General features: G+C 43.1%; 1 pseudogene; it reads left to right on the top strand.

Annotated features, from left to right (window-relative positions):
- The window catches only part of LOC119279699, a 72,981-nt pseudogene that overhangs the window by 12,670 nt on the left and 44,694 nt on the right, over positions 1 to 15,617 (top strand).

The following is a 15,617-nucleotide window of genomic DNA, read 5'->3' as shown; positions in this document are numbered from 1 at the left end:
TTTACGATGCGAGGAACCTTTTCAACACGCCGGGGCAGGAACCAGTAACCCGCCCGGGGTGGACCGAGCTGTTGAGGCGTCGGCGGCTGGAGAACCGTTTCACCTACGTGCTATAGACCCCCGCGTTTGAATTTGACCCCTCCCCAGCGCGTTCTGACACCCCCGGGTCATTTTTCTAATCCCTTGGATAACATGATAGCTGCGTCTACTAGACTGGCGGCTTTCCCCGTTCAAGATGAGTCACCAGCAGCGATGGAAATACAGTGAGCCGAAGAGCTTCTTCAGACGGCCATGACTCAACAGGCGGCTTATTTGTACAATCGTGATTGGATTCATTCAACATCATGCCCAAGTTAGAGCTATAGCCGACACCTCGATGAGTCGGCTGTGTTGAGCAGTGAGCGGCACCATAATCAACCTCGTAGGCCTGACTCACCGCGTGTTGGGAACATTTTCCAGACCTTGGTGGACCAGGGCAAGGTGCGGCGTGAGGCTGAATTGGCGTCTCAGCAACAATCTCCGTCTTATCCATTAGCCTCTATGGGGGTAGGAGTAACTTCCAGAACCTCAGGTAACCTTGTTTAGTGTCGGCCCTGCGCAATGAGCGCTTGCCCAAGGATTTCAAGGGCCCCGTAAGGTGCTTAACTACATGGAGGATCAACCCCCGGAGACTTGGATTGAAAGCTACGAGATGGCAATGAGATGTTGGACATCAGTGACGCTGCATGTGCTAAGTATTTCACCATGATGTTAGATGGGCCGGCTCGTACTTGGTTGAAAGTGCTACCTGCTAACTCTATCGGGTCATGGGCGGAGTTGAAAGCATAGTTTATTCAAAATTCCAAAGATAAATGCAAACAACCCATGCGAGGGCGAGTCAACAACCCGTTGGGTGCTCGGGTCTCAGCTATTATACATTCGTCAGACGGTATCAATGTCGGCCCAACAATCCTGATGTTGGAGAAGAATTGCCGTTTCCTTCCCCTTAAACAGAAATTGGGACGGCTTAAATGTCATTGCAATGATATGGGGGAGCTCATGTTGGCTCTCACTAAATATGTCGACTCAGATAGCACTAAAGATCTTGAATCTGATGAAGAGAAGGACGATAAGGGAAAGAAGAATGGCAATGTGAAGGGACAACATAACCCGACGAACCAAAGTGGCAACGATAAACGGAAAGCCAATGGCAATTCTGATTTTGTGGCTAACACCAATACACAAGGAAATAACCGGTGTCGTAAGGGGAGAGCACCACCACCCCGGTTTGGAGGGCCAAGGTTTGACCTGGAGGCCATGGTGAATCAACCTTGCTCGAAGCACGACACGTAGGAGACGCCAGCTGGTCATCTGTGGAAGGATTGCTTCATAATGAAGGAGTATAAAAATTGTAGTTTCTCCCAGAATAATCATGGTCCGCAAGGCGGTTCAGAACCCGGCTCACACGGGCCTGGGTTTGGAGGTGGTGGCTCAAGCTCTGGCTTTCAGGGCCAAGGTACTCAAGGTGGTTTTAATCGGCAATCTGGCCAAGGAAATCAGCAGCAGCAGTCTGGTTATCAGAGCCATCCTAAACAGCTTAATAGCACGCAATATCATGTGTTTACTATGAGTCTGTGAAAACGGGATCAAAAGATCCATAAGCGGGCGGTGAATTCTGTTGAACCGACGGTTCCTCGGTATTTAAGATGGTCTGAGCAGCCTATCGTGTGGAGTCGGGAGGATCACCGGCCCCGGGTTGACAATCCGAGTCAATTAGCATTGGTAGTTGCACCTTAGGTGGGAGGATACAAGTTAACAAAGGTACTCATGGATGGTGGCAGTAGTATCAATATCCTTTACTATGAGACTTTTTGTTGAATGAATTTAACTGACAAAGATCTTAAGACATCTTCTACTATTTTCCATGGTGTGGTGCCTCGTAAGTCGGCATATCCAATGGGTAAGGTAACCCTGGAGGCGGCCTTTGGACATGCTTATGATTCCAGAGCTGAGAAGTTGACCTTTGAGGTGGTGAAGATCAAGAGCATGTAACATGCCCTGTTCGGGCGGCCGGCTTACGCCAAGTTTATGGCACGGCCGTGTTATGTTTATTTGCAGCTTAAAATGTCGAGTCATAAGGACACCATCATGGTGCATGGTGATAGGAAGATTGCTATGGACTATGAATAAGGAGATGTTGCGTATGCTGAGTCGGCATGTGCCGCTGAGGAGTTGAAGTTTTATAAAGACATGGTTGACCCGGCGGATATGACGCCTTTGAAGAAGCCAACTACAGAAAACGAACCCCTGTTGAAGTTTAAATCGGCAGATGACACTAAGATGGTTGATTTTGTTCCTGGTGATTCGTCCAAGCAGTTCGGCATCAGTGCTAATATGGATCCGAAATAGGAAAGCGCGCTCATCGAGTTCATCCATGAGAACCAGGACACCTTTGCATGGAAGCCTTCTAACATGCTAGGTGTACCGAGGGAACTCGCTGAACACACTATTAATGTGGATCCCAAGTTTAAGCTGATCAAAGAGTTTCTTCGGCATTTTAACGAAGAGAGGTGTAAGGCCATTGGTGAAGAAGTGGCCCAGCTCTTGGCGGCTGGGTTTATCATTGAAGTTTTTCATCCAGAATGGTTGGCTAACCCGGTGTTGGTACTTAAGAAAAACGGCACTTGGCATATGTGTGTGGATTATACATACCTTAACAAGGCTTCGGTTGATCCTTTTGTTCTCCCTTGCATTGATCAGACTATTGATGCTACGACGGGTTGTGAGCATTTGAGATTTTTGGATGCTTATTCTGGTTATTATCATATCAAGATGGCAGTTAAGGACCAAGAGAAGACAACTTTCATCACTCCCTTTGGAGCCTTCTGCTATGTGTCCATGCCCTTTGGGCCCAAGAGTGCCCAGATGGCTTACCAACATGTGTTCAGAATTGCCTTCATAACCAGATTGGGTGCAATGTTCATGCTTATGTGGATGATATTGTTGTGAAGTCTAGGAAGAAGGAGACTTTGATAAATGATATGAAAGAGACCTTTGACAATCTATGGGTTTATAAAATGATGCTTAACCCGGCCAAGTGTGTCTTTGGCGTACCAGTAGGCAAGTTATTGCGTTTCCTGGTTTTTGAGAGGGGCATTGAAGCTAACCCGGAGAAGATCAAGGCTATCACTTCTTTGGCTAAGCCGGCGTGTATCAATGACATCCAGCATTTCGCGGGTTGTATTACGGCCTTGAGCCGGTTTATAAGCTGCTTAGGAGAAAAGGCAATTCCTTTGTATCAAATGATGAAGAAAACGGATGATTTCGTCTGGAGTGACGCGGCTAATGAGGTGTTTGAAGGCCTTAAGAGACAGCTGGCTGAACCGCCGGTTCTTGCTGCTCCTATTGAGAAGGAGCCCCTGCTTCTGTATGTGACTGCTAACAATAGGGCGGTCAGTGTAGCCGTTGTGGTGGAACGGAAAGAGTCGAGCAAGGAGTATCCAGTTCAAAGCCTGGTTTATTATGTGAGTGAGGTGGTCATTGAGTCTAAACAGAGATATCCGCATTGGCAAAAAATGGTTTATGGCGTGTTCATGGCCAGTCGCAAGTTGAAGCAATATTTCCTTGGCTATCCCATCACTGTGGTTAGTTCTACTCCTTTGGGAGATATTATTCAAAACAGAGAAGCCACAGGTTGGGTAGCCAAGTGGGCAATTGAGCTTCGGCCCCATGGGTTGAAGTATGTCCCTGGAACGGCCATCAAATCTCAAGCACTGGTGGATTTCATCAATGACTGGACGGAATTATAGATGTATGAGGATAAGTCAGATAACACATATTGGACTATTCACTTTGATGGATCCAGGAAACTGGAAGGCTCGGGGGCTGGAGTCATTTTAGCTTCTCCGTGATGTGACAAATTTTGCTATGTTTTAAGGTTGATGTTCCCTTGTACTAACAATGCAGCTGAGTATGAAGCCTTACTCCATGGTCTTCGGATGGCTAAAGAAATGAATATAAGTCGGGTGAGGTGTTTTGGCGAATCAGATTTGGTGGCTCAGCAAGTATCAGGAACGTGGGATTCCAGAGATCCACTCATGGCGGCTTATCACTGGGAGGTTGATAATATTGCTGGTCATTTCAAGGGGTATCGAGTGGAGCATATTGATCGAAGGAAAAATGAGGTCATTGATGCATTAAGCCATCTCAGGTCCCAGTGTAAGCCGGTACCTCCTAATACTTTCCTTGATATTTTGCATAACCCTTCGGTTAAATTGCCTACAAAGGAAGATCTTGCAATTCATGACCCGGAGGCGCAGTTGGTGGCGGCTCTCCATGTTATTCCTAATTGGACTGTTCCATATTTGGCTTATATGACCCGGGGCGAGTTATCTGAGGATGAAACTCTGGCCAGGCAAATAACCCAGAGGTCTAAGTCAATGACTATTGTCAATGGTGAGCTACACAAATGCAGTGTTACAGGAGTGTTTCAACGATGTATTTCCCCTGAGGAGGGACGTGAAATTCTAAGGGAGATTCATGAAGGAGATTGCGGTCATCATGTCGGCTCTAAGTCTCTCATAAGTAAGGCTTTTCATCATGGGTTTTATTGGCTGACGGCTCATGCGGATGCTGAAGATCTGGTCAGTAAATGTGATTGCTGTCAGAAATTTTCACGACGAGCTCATGTGCCGGCTCAAGAATTGAGGATGATTCCAATTAGTTGGTTGTTTGTAGTCTGGGGGCTGGATATAGCTGGGCCTTTCAAAAGGTCTAAGGATAAAAAGACTCATCTCCTGGTAGCTGTTGACAAATTTACAAAGTGGGTTGAAGCTGAGCCGGTCAGCAAATGTGATGCGGACACGGTGGTTCAATGTATCAAAAAGGTGATCTTTCGTTTTGGATATCCTCATAGTATCATTACTGATAATGGTACTAATCTGTCTAAGGGAGCAATGAAAGAATTCTGTCAACAAGAGCATATCCGTCTTGATGTATCATCAGTGTCTCACCCCCAGTCTAATGGCCAAGCTGAAAGAGCTAATCACGAAATCTTGAGAGGTATCAAGCCCCGGCTTATGGTCCCTTTACAGAGGACACCAGGTTGTTGGGTGGAAGAGTTGCCCTTAGTGCTTTGGAGTATCAATACCACCCCCAACAGATCTACAGGTTACACGCCTTTCTTCATGGTTTGAGCAGAGGCGGTTCTCCCTAGTGACATACGTCACGACTCGCCCAGTGTGGCGGCTTATGTTGAAGCTGATAATGAAAAAGCACATCAAGATGCTATTGACATGTTGGATGAAGAGCGTGACCTTGTTGTGGCTCGTTCGGCGATTTACCAGCAAGATCTGCATCATTATCACAGCCGCCGAGTTAAAACCAGAACTTTTCAAGAAGGAGATTTGGTGCTCTGGCTCATCCAGGATCAAACTGACATGCACAAGTTGTCCTCACCTTGGGAAGGGCCTTTTGTGGTCAGCAAGAATCTGAACAATGGGTCATGCTACCTTATTGATGTTTGAGACCACAAGGACTCACGCACATCGGAGGAGGAGATCCACCGGCCGTGGAATATTGCTCATCTTCAGCCATATTACACCTGAGCCATCGGCTCTTGTGATGTACATACTTTTGCCAGTGTATATATTATGACAAGTATAATAAAGTCAGCATCCCTGATAATTCAGGGCCTCTGTCATTTCATTTTAAGAATTTGAGTCTTTATTTACTTCATAAACTCACTTGGGGGCTTCCTACTCATTGAGCATAGCTATAACTACCCTACTAATCCGGCTTGAAACGCCTGAATCAAAATATTACTTGGGGGCTTCTTGTTAAATAAACAGGAGCTTTGTTGTCCCTTGTAGTAGGCTTGGATGCGAGGTTTATTCACCAAAAATCCGGGTTATCATGCCTTTGTATGCTTGCCACTCCGACCAAGTAATCCTTGAATGACTCGCCATACTCTTGACAGTCAATCTTGGAAAGGCCCTGAACTTGTCAAGGTTAAAATGTTGATTGATCATGTGAGGCCCGACTTACAAGGTTTGAATGAAGGAGTAACTCAGTGGTTGTGCAGCCCTTGAAAATCACTTGATGTTGAGGCCCGGCAGCCTTTGAAAGCCTTGATTTTTTGTTTTCTATTGCCTTTCAATCTTTTTTGCTATTTGTCCCATGTTGATATATGGTTGAAAGTGGATTCAGGCCCTGATGCCTTGATCTTAATGTGATATTACCGATGTTTTGGTAACCCTGTCTGGCTTTGGGCGTTAAGTCGCCAGCAGATGAGGATCATATGTTTGAGGTCCTGTACTCTCAACATTTTGGGGGATGTTACCCTCTGTTGTCTAAGGCGTTGTAAGCCGGTAGTGTGAATAAATTACAAAGTGCTGCACTCTGAGTTGGGATTGTTGCCCTTATTTCATATGGCATGGTAAGCCGGCAAGATACATAGTGGACATTGTTGCCCTTATTCTATAAGGTTTTGGTAAATCAGCCCTAGTTATGGACATTACAGTCACTAGTGGTTTGTTATATGGAGTTTTTGACCCGCCTTGGAGAAAACCGCCAAGGTACTTCTACTCTGTTCGTATGCAGGGTTTATGATGACATGCCTCAGCAAAGTTGATAATGAGCATAAGCATGAACACTAGATCGTCAAGGAAGATTAAAATGGTTCATAAAGTGTTATGAAGGTTAACATACGCGCTGGCATGGCAGATAATTGTTTTAAAGCTCACCTATTACAAGGAAGCAGATGGCCCAAAAGAATAACTGTTTTTGTAAAGTATTACAGCTGGCAGATGCTAAGCCGGCGGGCAGCTTACTGGTCTTGACCTTGGTGGCTTGAGGGTTGTGGATCATCCAGCACCGGTTCATCGTCCTCCTCTTCACCCATTGGCTGGAAGTCAGATGTTGCCTAGTTGATCACAGTCGAAGCTTTCAATATAGCTTCATCACTGATGACCCGCAAGTATATGGGATAGTTGTACCCTCTTTCGATAAGTAAGAGCGTCGAACCCAACGAGGAGCTAAAGGTAGAATAAATACTCTTTCAAGTCCTATCGGCCACAGATACGACTCTACGCACGCTTGACGTTCGCTTTACCTAGAACAAGTATGAAACTGGAAGTACTTTGTAGGAGTGATAGGATAGGTTTGCAAGATAATAAAGAACACATAAATAAAAAGTAGGGGCTGTTTAGATAAAGATGCAATAAAGTAAATATAGCGAGTGTGGAAAAGTGGTGGTAGGAGTAGTGGAATTGTCCCTAAGCAATTGACTACGTTACTAGACCAATAGCAAGTTTTTATGTGGGAGAGGCCCTGCTAGCATGTCATCCCTGACTTGGAATTCTATGCACTTATGATTGGAACTATTAGCAAGTAGTCCACAACTACTAACGTTCATTAAGGTAAAACCCAACCATAGCATTAAGATATATTGGTCCCCCTTCAATCCCGTATGTATCAATTTCTATGCTAGTCTGGAGCTTCTGTCACTCTTGCCCTCCAATACATAGTCCTATCAACATACAACTAACCCTATGGTGTGATCCACGCACGCGCTCATATGATGGGCACCATAGGACAGCAACATAACCACAAGCAAATTAAATCAATCATAGCAATTCATCAACCACCAATAGGACAACGAAAATCTACTCAGACATCATAGGATGGCAACACATCATTCGATAATAATATGAAGCATAAAGCACCATGTTCAAGTAGAGGGTACAGCGGGTTGCGGGAGAGTGGACCGCTGTAGATAGAGGGGGGAAGGTGATGGAGATGTTGGTGAAGATGACGGCGGTGTTGGTGAAGATCGCGGTGATGATGATGGCCCCCGGCGGCGTTCCGGCGCCACCGGAAGCAAGGGGGAGAGAGCTCCCCTTCTTCTTCTTCTTCCTTGACCTCCTCCCTAGATGGGAGAAAGGTTTCCCCTCTGGTCCTTGGCTCCCATGGCTTGGGAGGGGCGAGAGCCCCTCCGAGATTGGATCTATCTCTCTGTTTCTGCGTTCTCTAATTCCGCCCCTTCACCGTTTCCTTTATATCTGGAGATCTGTAACTCCGATTGGGGTGAATCTTTTGCCTAGATTTTTCTCACAAAATTAGCTTTCTTGCGGCAAAAGTAGAGCCTCAACCGCCTTACAGCTGGCCCACGAGAGCCCAGGGCACGCCCAGGGGTAGGGGCGCGCCCCCCTGTCTCGTGGCCACCACGGACACCGTTTCGCGTTGATTCTTCCTCCGAAAAATCCCAAATATTCCAAAATAATTCTCTGTCCTTTTTTATCCCGTTTGGATTCCCTTTGATATTGGTTTTCTGCGAAACATAAAACATGCAACAGACAGGAACTGACACTGGGCACTGGATCAATATGTTAGTCCCAAAAATAGTATAAAATGTTGCCAAAAGTATATGAAAGTTGAAGAATATTGGCATGGAACAATCAAAAATTATAGATACAACGGAGACTTATTAATCACAAATAAGTGTTGATGGGTCAATGTCAGGGGCAAAAGTGTGCTTACGACTTGGAGGCGTAAGGTCCAGAGAATCATGGATTGGCGCCTTGACCTTCTTGTTGTCAGCATCGTAAACCGGCTGATAATGTGACATATCAGTATCTTCGGCCATCTTGCTTGCTAGAGGACGCATTCCCCTTGCTATTGAAGCAAAATCTTCTGCACTGAAGGCAGGCCCGTCTTCCTTGACGTTGGGGCAACCATTGGCCAAGTCCTTGAAGGAAATATGCCCTAGAGGCAATAATAAAGTTGTTATTTATATTTCCTTATATCATGATAAATGTTTATTATTCATGCTAGAATTGTATTAACCGGAAACTTAGTACATGTGTGAATACATAGACAAAACATATGGTCCCTAGTATGCCTCTACTTGACTAGCTCGTTAATCAAAGGTGGTTATGTTTCCTAACCATAGACATGTGTTGTCATTTTATGAACGAGATCACATCATTAGAGAATGATGTGATGGACATGGCCCATCCGTTAGCTTAGCATAATGATCGATAAGTTTATTACTATTGCTTTCTTCATAACTTATACATGTTCCTCTGACTATGAGATTATGCAACTCCCGAATACCGAGGAACACCTTGTGTGCTATCAAATGTCACAACGTAACTGGGTGATTATAAATATGCTCTACAAGTGTCTCCGAAGGTGTTTGCTGAGTTGGCATAGATCGAGATTAGGATTTTTCACTCCGTGTATCGGAGAGGTATCTCTGGGCCCTCTCAGTAATGCTCATCACTATAAGCCTTGCAAGCAATGTGACTAATGAGTTAGTTGTGGGATGAAGCATTACGGAACGAGTAAAGAGACTTGCTGGTAACGAGATTGAACTAGGTATGAAGGTACCGACGATTGAATCTCGGGCAAGTAACATACCAATGACAAAGGGAACAACGTATGTTGTTATGAGGTTTGACCACAAATACGATGTCAACTACATGATCATGCAAAGAGCAATATGACAATGATGAAACGTGTCATAATAAACGGAACGGTGGAAAGTTGCATGGCAATATATCTCGGAATGGCTATGGAAATGCCATATAGGTAGGTATGGCGGCTGTTTTTAGGAGGGTAAATAATGGGTTTATGCTACCGGCGAAAGTTGCGCAGTAAAATAGAAACTAGCAAAGTGGAAGGATGAGTGTGCGTATATCCATGGACTCACATTAGTCATAAAGAACTCATATACTTATTGCAAAAGTCTACTTAGCCCTCGAAGCAAAGTACTACTACGCATGCCCCAAGAGGGATAGATTGGTAGGAAAAGACCATCGCTCATCCCCGATTGCCACTCATAAGGAAAGCAATCAAAGAGCACCTCATGCTCCAACTTCGTTACATAACGGTTCACCATACGTGCATGCTACGGGACTTGCAAACCTCAACACAAGTATTTCTCAATTTCACAGTTACTCAACTAGCACGACTCTAATATCACCACCTTTATATCGCAAAACTATTGCAAGGAATCAAACATATCATATTCAGTGATCTACAAGTTTATGTAGGATTTTATGACTAACCATGTGAATGACTAATTCCTGTCATCTTTCTAAATAGATATAAGTGAAGCAAGAGAGTTTAATTCTTTCTACAAAATATATGCCCATGCTCTAACAAATATAAGTGAAGCAAAAGAGCATTCTACAAATGGTGGTTGTCTATATGAAGAGAAACATGCAATCCAACTTCAAATGATATAAGTGAAGCACATGAAGCATTCTATAAATCCATACTCAAAAGATTTAAGTGAAGTGCAATGAGCATTCTATAAATAAACCAAGGACTATCTCATACCAGCATGGTACATAAAATAAAAATGAAAACTAAATGAAAAAGACGGTCCAAGACTTGCACATAATGCATAAACGAAACGAATACGAAAACATACCAATACTTGTTGAAGAAAGAGGGGATGCCTTCCGGGGCATCCCCAAGCTTAGACGCTTGAGTCTCCTTGAATATTTAATTGGGTTGCCTCGGGCATCCCCAAGCTTGAGCTCTTGCCTCTCTCCCTTTTCCTCATATCGAGACCTCCTCGTTTAGACACTTCATTCACACAAAACTTCAACAGAAAACTCGGTAAGATCCGTTAGTATAATAAAGCAAATCACTACTCTAAGTACTGTAGCAACCAATTCATATTTTGTTTTTCCAATGTGTCTACTGTAATATAGCTTTTCCATGGCTTAATCCACTGATATAAATTGATAGATTCATCAAAACAAGCCAACTATGCATCAAAAACAGAATCTGTCAAAAACAGAACAGTCTGTAGAAATCTAAACAATAACAATACTTCTGGTACCCCAACAATTCTACCAAAATTAGGAAAAAAAATAAAAAAGTTGTATAGAAATACAGTGCAAAAGGAATCAGAACCATTTGACGTTCCAGTTAAAAACGTAAAATCGCGCACTACAGCCAAAGTTTCTGTCCTGCACCGTACAAACCAACAAGCATTGTAAACATCCTAAAGGCAAACCTTGGCACATGATTTTTATAATACAATGGAATTATACAAGGGGATAATTATTTTTGTTGAAAAGTTTCTGTAATCAAGATTCACAAAGTTCCCGTGAGCATGAACAAAGTTCAAGGCTAGCTCCCACTTCAACAATGCTTGTATTTCTCACTTTCACTTTCCTTTTTGAAAAGTTTTAGGTTCTCCTCTTTATTTTTTTGTTTTTAAACTATATGAAAGCACTCAACAGAAATAAATGACTCTCTAAAACTTCCGGGTTGTCTCCCTGGCAACGCTTTCTTTAAAGCCATTAAGCTAGGCATTTAGTGCTCAAGTAATGAATCCACCCGGATCCCAAGGTATATCAAAGCCAATTTTAATTAACAATGATTTGTAATTTAGTATTGAGCACAACGTAACATATATCGTGCAACAACGAAGTCTAACTCTCTTCCTATGCATCAGCATGTCATAAAAGAACAATTCATGCACACCAAGTAAAGGCCAATGCATAATATAAGCAGTTTCTTGCAATTTCATAGTATGGGAAACATAGAGAGGTGGAGAAATAGTTCCTCTCTCATAATAATTGCAAGTAGGAGCAGCAAGCACATGCATATTACATTCATCAAAATCATCATGTGCAATGGTAAAAGGCAACCCATCAATATAATCCTTAATAAACACAAACTTCTCCGATATAGTGTAGTTTGGAGAATTCAAAAAGATAATAGGACTATCATGCGTGGGTGCAATAGCAACAATTTCATGTTTAACATAAGGAACTATAGCAAGTTCATATCCATAAGCATAATTCATATTGGTATCTTGGCCACAAGCATAGCAAGCATCATCAAAAAGGGATATTTCAAACAAATTCAAGGGATCATAGCAATCATCATAGCAATCATCCTTCGGTAAGCACGAAGGGGAATTAAATAATGTATGAGTTGGAGGGTTACTCTCATTAGAAGGTGGGCACGGGTAGCTAATCCGCTCTTCCTCCTTTTGTTCTTCGCTCTCCTCATCATCTTTTTCATCCAATGAGCTCACAGTTTTATCAGTTTCTTCTTCCATAGCTTCCTGCAAAATATTAGTCTCTTCTTGGACAACAGAGACTTTCTTCATAAAAGCATTAATATAGTAATTGTATTCATGATTTTCATAGAAATATCTAAGCATAGCAAGATTTTCAGGCCTATAACCATCATCATCAAAAGCTTCATACTTTTCAAACAAAGCTTCAATTTCATAAGCAGCCTTAAAAGCAACAAATTCTTCTATTTGTTCCACATCATAGTAATCATATATACCATTAGCATAAGAAGCTAAGGTTTCATTATCATTAAATTTGCATGAAAAGGGAAGGTGTGGAGCCTCCATCCTAGAGCAACAAGTAATATCATATCTCAAGCATAGATTCCAGGCATACCAATGCAACATAATAAATTGATCCCATACTAGTTTCCCTTTTTGTGTCGAGCGATAATCCCTAAAGTATTCACGTTGATCCAACGTGTCTCCCATTATGAAGTTGAATGGGGTTTTCTCAGGATTATCAAAGTAGTACATAATATCTCTCGCATAATGAGAGTCGGGGGTTTTAGGAGTTACCCCATCTACATGAGTAGCAAGTACATCTAATTTTTTTGGTATTTTGCGTTCCATATCCATAACTAAAGATAGAGAACAGCTTAGAACAGCAAATAAAAATTATTTAGTGATAAAGCAAACAAGCACACACGAGAATATTCACCCCATGCTATGACTCCCCGGCAACGGTGCCGGAAAAAGGTCTTGATGACCCGCAAGTATACGGGATAGTTGTAGCCTCTTTCGATAAGTAAGAGTGTCGAACCCAACGACGAGCTAAAGGTAGAACAAATACTCTTTCAAGTACTATCGGCCACAGATACGACTCTACGCACGCTTGACGTTCGCTTTACTTAGAACAAGTATGAAACTAGAAGTACTTTGTAGGTGTGATAGGATAGGTTTGCAAGATAATAAAGAACACGTAAATAAAAAGTAGGGGCTGTTTAGATAAAGATGCAATAAAGTAAATATAGCGAGTGTGGAAAAGTGGTGGTAGGAGTAGTGGAATTGTCCCTAAGCAATTGACTACGTTACTAGACCGATAGCAAGTTTTTATGTGGGAGAGGCCCTGCTAGCATGTCATCCCTGACTTGGAATTCTATGCACTTACGATTGGAACTATTAGCAAGCAGTCCGCAACTACTAACGTTCATTAAGGTAAAACCCAACCATAGCACTAAGATATATTAGTCCCCCTTCAATCCCGTATGTATCAATTTCTATGCTAGTCTGGAGTTTCTGTCACTCTTGCCCTCCAATACATAGTCCTATCAACATACAACTAACCCTATGGTGTGATCCACGCGCGCGCTCATATGATGGGCACCATAGGACAGCAACATAACCACAAGCAAATTAAATCAATCATAGCAATTCATCAACCACTAATAGGACAATGAAAATCTACTCAGACATCATAGGATGGCAACACATCACTGGTTAATAATATGAAGCATAAAGCACCATGTTCAAGTAGAGGGTACAGCAGGTTGCGAGAGAGTGGACCGTTGTAGATAGAGGGGGGAAGGTGATGGAGATGTTGGTGAAGATGACAGCGGTGTTGGTGAAGATCGCGGTGATGATGATGGCCCCCGGCGGCGTTCCGGCGCCACCGAAAGCAAGGGGGAGAGAGCCCCCCTTCTTCTTCTTCTTCCTTGACCTCCTCCCTAGATGGGAGAAGGGTTTCGCCTCTGGTCCTTGGATCCCATGGCTTGGGAGGGGCGAGAGCCCCTTCGAGATTGGATATATCTCTCTGTTTCTGCGTTCTCTAACTCTGCCCCTTCACCATTTCCTTTATATCTGGAGATCCGTAACTCCGATTGGGGTGAATCTTTTGCCCAGATTTTTCTCATAAAATTAGCTTTCTTGCGGCACAAGTAGAGCCTCAACCGCCTTACGAGTGGCCCACGAGAGCCCAGGGCGTGCCCAGGGGTAGGGGGCGCGCCCCCCTGTCTCATGGCCACCCCGGACACCGTTTCGTGTTGATTCTTCCTCCGGAAAATCCCAAATATTCCAAAATAATTCTCCGTCCGTTTTTATCCCGTTTGGATTCCGTTTGAGATTGGTTTTCTGCGAAACATAAAACATGCAACAGACAGGAACTGGCACTAGGCACTGGATCAATATGTTAGTCCCAAAAATAGTATAAAATGTTGCCAAAAGTATATCAAAGTTGAAGAATATTGGCATGGAACAATCAAAAATTATAGATACGACGGAGACGTATCAATCACTAATAAGTGTTGACGGGTCAATGTCAGGGGCAAAAGTGTGCTTACGACTTGGAGGCGTAAGGTCCTGAGAATCATGGATTGGCGCCTTGACCTTATTGTCAGCATCGTAAACCGGCTGATAATGTGACAGATCGGTATCTTCAGCCATCTTACTTGCTAGAGGACGCATTTCCCTTGCTATTGAAGCAAAATCTTCTGCATTGAAGGCAGGCCCGTCTTCCTTGACGTTGGGGCAACCATTGGCCAAGTCCTTGAAGGAAATATGCCCTAGAGGCAATAATAAAGTTGTTATTTATATTTCCTTATATCATGATAAATGTTTATTATTCATGCTAGAATTGTATTAACCGGAAACTTAGTACATGTGTGAATACATAGACAAAACATATGGTCCCTAGTATGCCTCTACTTGACTAGCTCGTTAATCAAAGGTGGTTATGTTTCCTAACCATAGACATGTGTTGTCATTTTATGAACGAGATCACATCATTAGAGAATGATGTGATGGACATGGCCCATCCGTTAGCTTAGCATAATGATTGATAAGTTTATTACTATTGCTTTCTTCATAACTTATACATGTTCCTCTGACTATGAGATTATGCAACTCCCGAATACCGAGGAACACCTTGTGTGCTATCAAATGTCACAACGTAACTGGGTGATTATAAATATGCTCTACAGGTGTCTCCGAAGGTGTTTGTTGAGTTGGCATCGATCGAGATTAGGATTTTTCACTCCGTTTATCGGAGAGGTATCTCTGGGCCCTCTCAGTAATGCTCATCACTATAAGCCTTGCAAGCAATGTGACTAATGAGTTAGTTGTGGGATGAAGCATTACGGAACGAGTAAAGAGACTTGCTGGTAACGAGATTGAACTAGGTATGAAGGTACCAACGATTGAATCTCGGGCAAGTAACATACCAATGACAAAGGGAATAACGTATGTTGTTATGCGGTTTGACCGATAAAGATCGTCGTAGAATATGTAGGAGCCATATGAAAATCTAGGTTCCGTTATTGGTTATTGATCGGAGATGTGTCTCGGTCATGTCTACATAGTTGTCGAACCCGTAGGGTCCACACGCTTTACGTTCGATGATGATATGTATTATGAGTTATGTTTTTTTATGACTGAAGTTTATTTGAAGTCCCAGTTGAGATCACAGACATGACGAGGAGTCTCGAAATGGTCGAGACATAAAGATTGATATATTGGACCATGTTATTTGGACACGGGAAGAGTTCCGAATGGTACCGGATAAAAATAGAGTGCCGGAGGGTTTACCGACCCCCCC

This window comes from Triticum dicoccoides, chromosome 3B (assembly GCF_002162155.2).
Source record: "Triticum dicoccoides isolate Atlit2015 ecotype Zavitan chromosome 3B, WEW_v2.0, whole genome shotgun sequence".
NCBI classification, from domain to species: domain Eukaryota; kingdom Viridiplantae; phylum Streptophyta; class Magnoliopsida; order Poales; family Poaceae; genus Triticum; species Triticum dicoccoides.
Note: the sequence above shows the minus strand (reverse complement) of the source record. Positions and strands in the feature narration are given on the sequence as shown.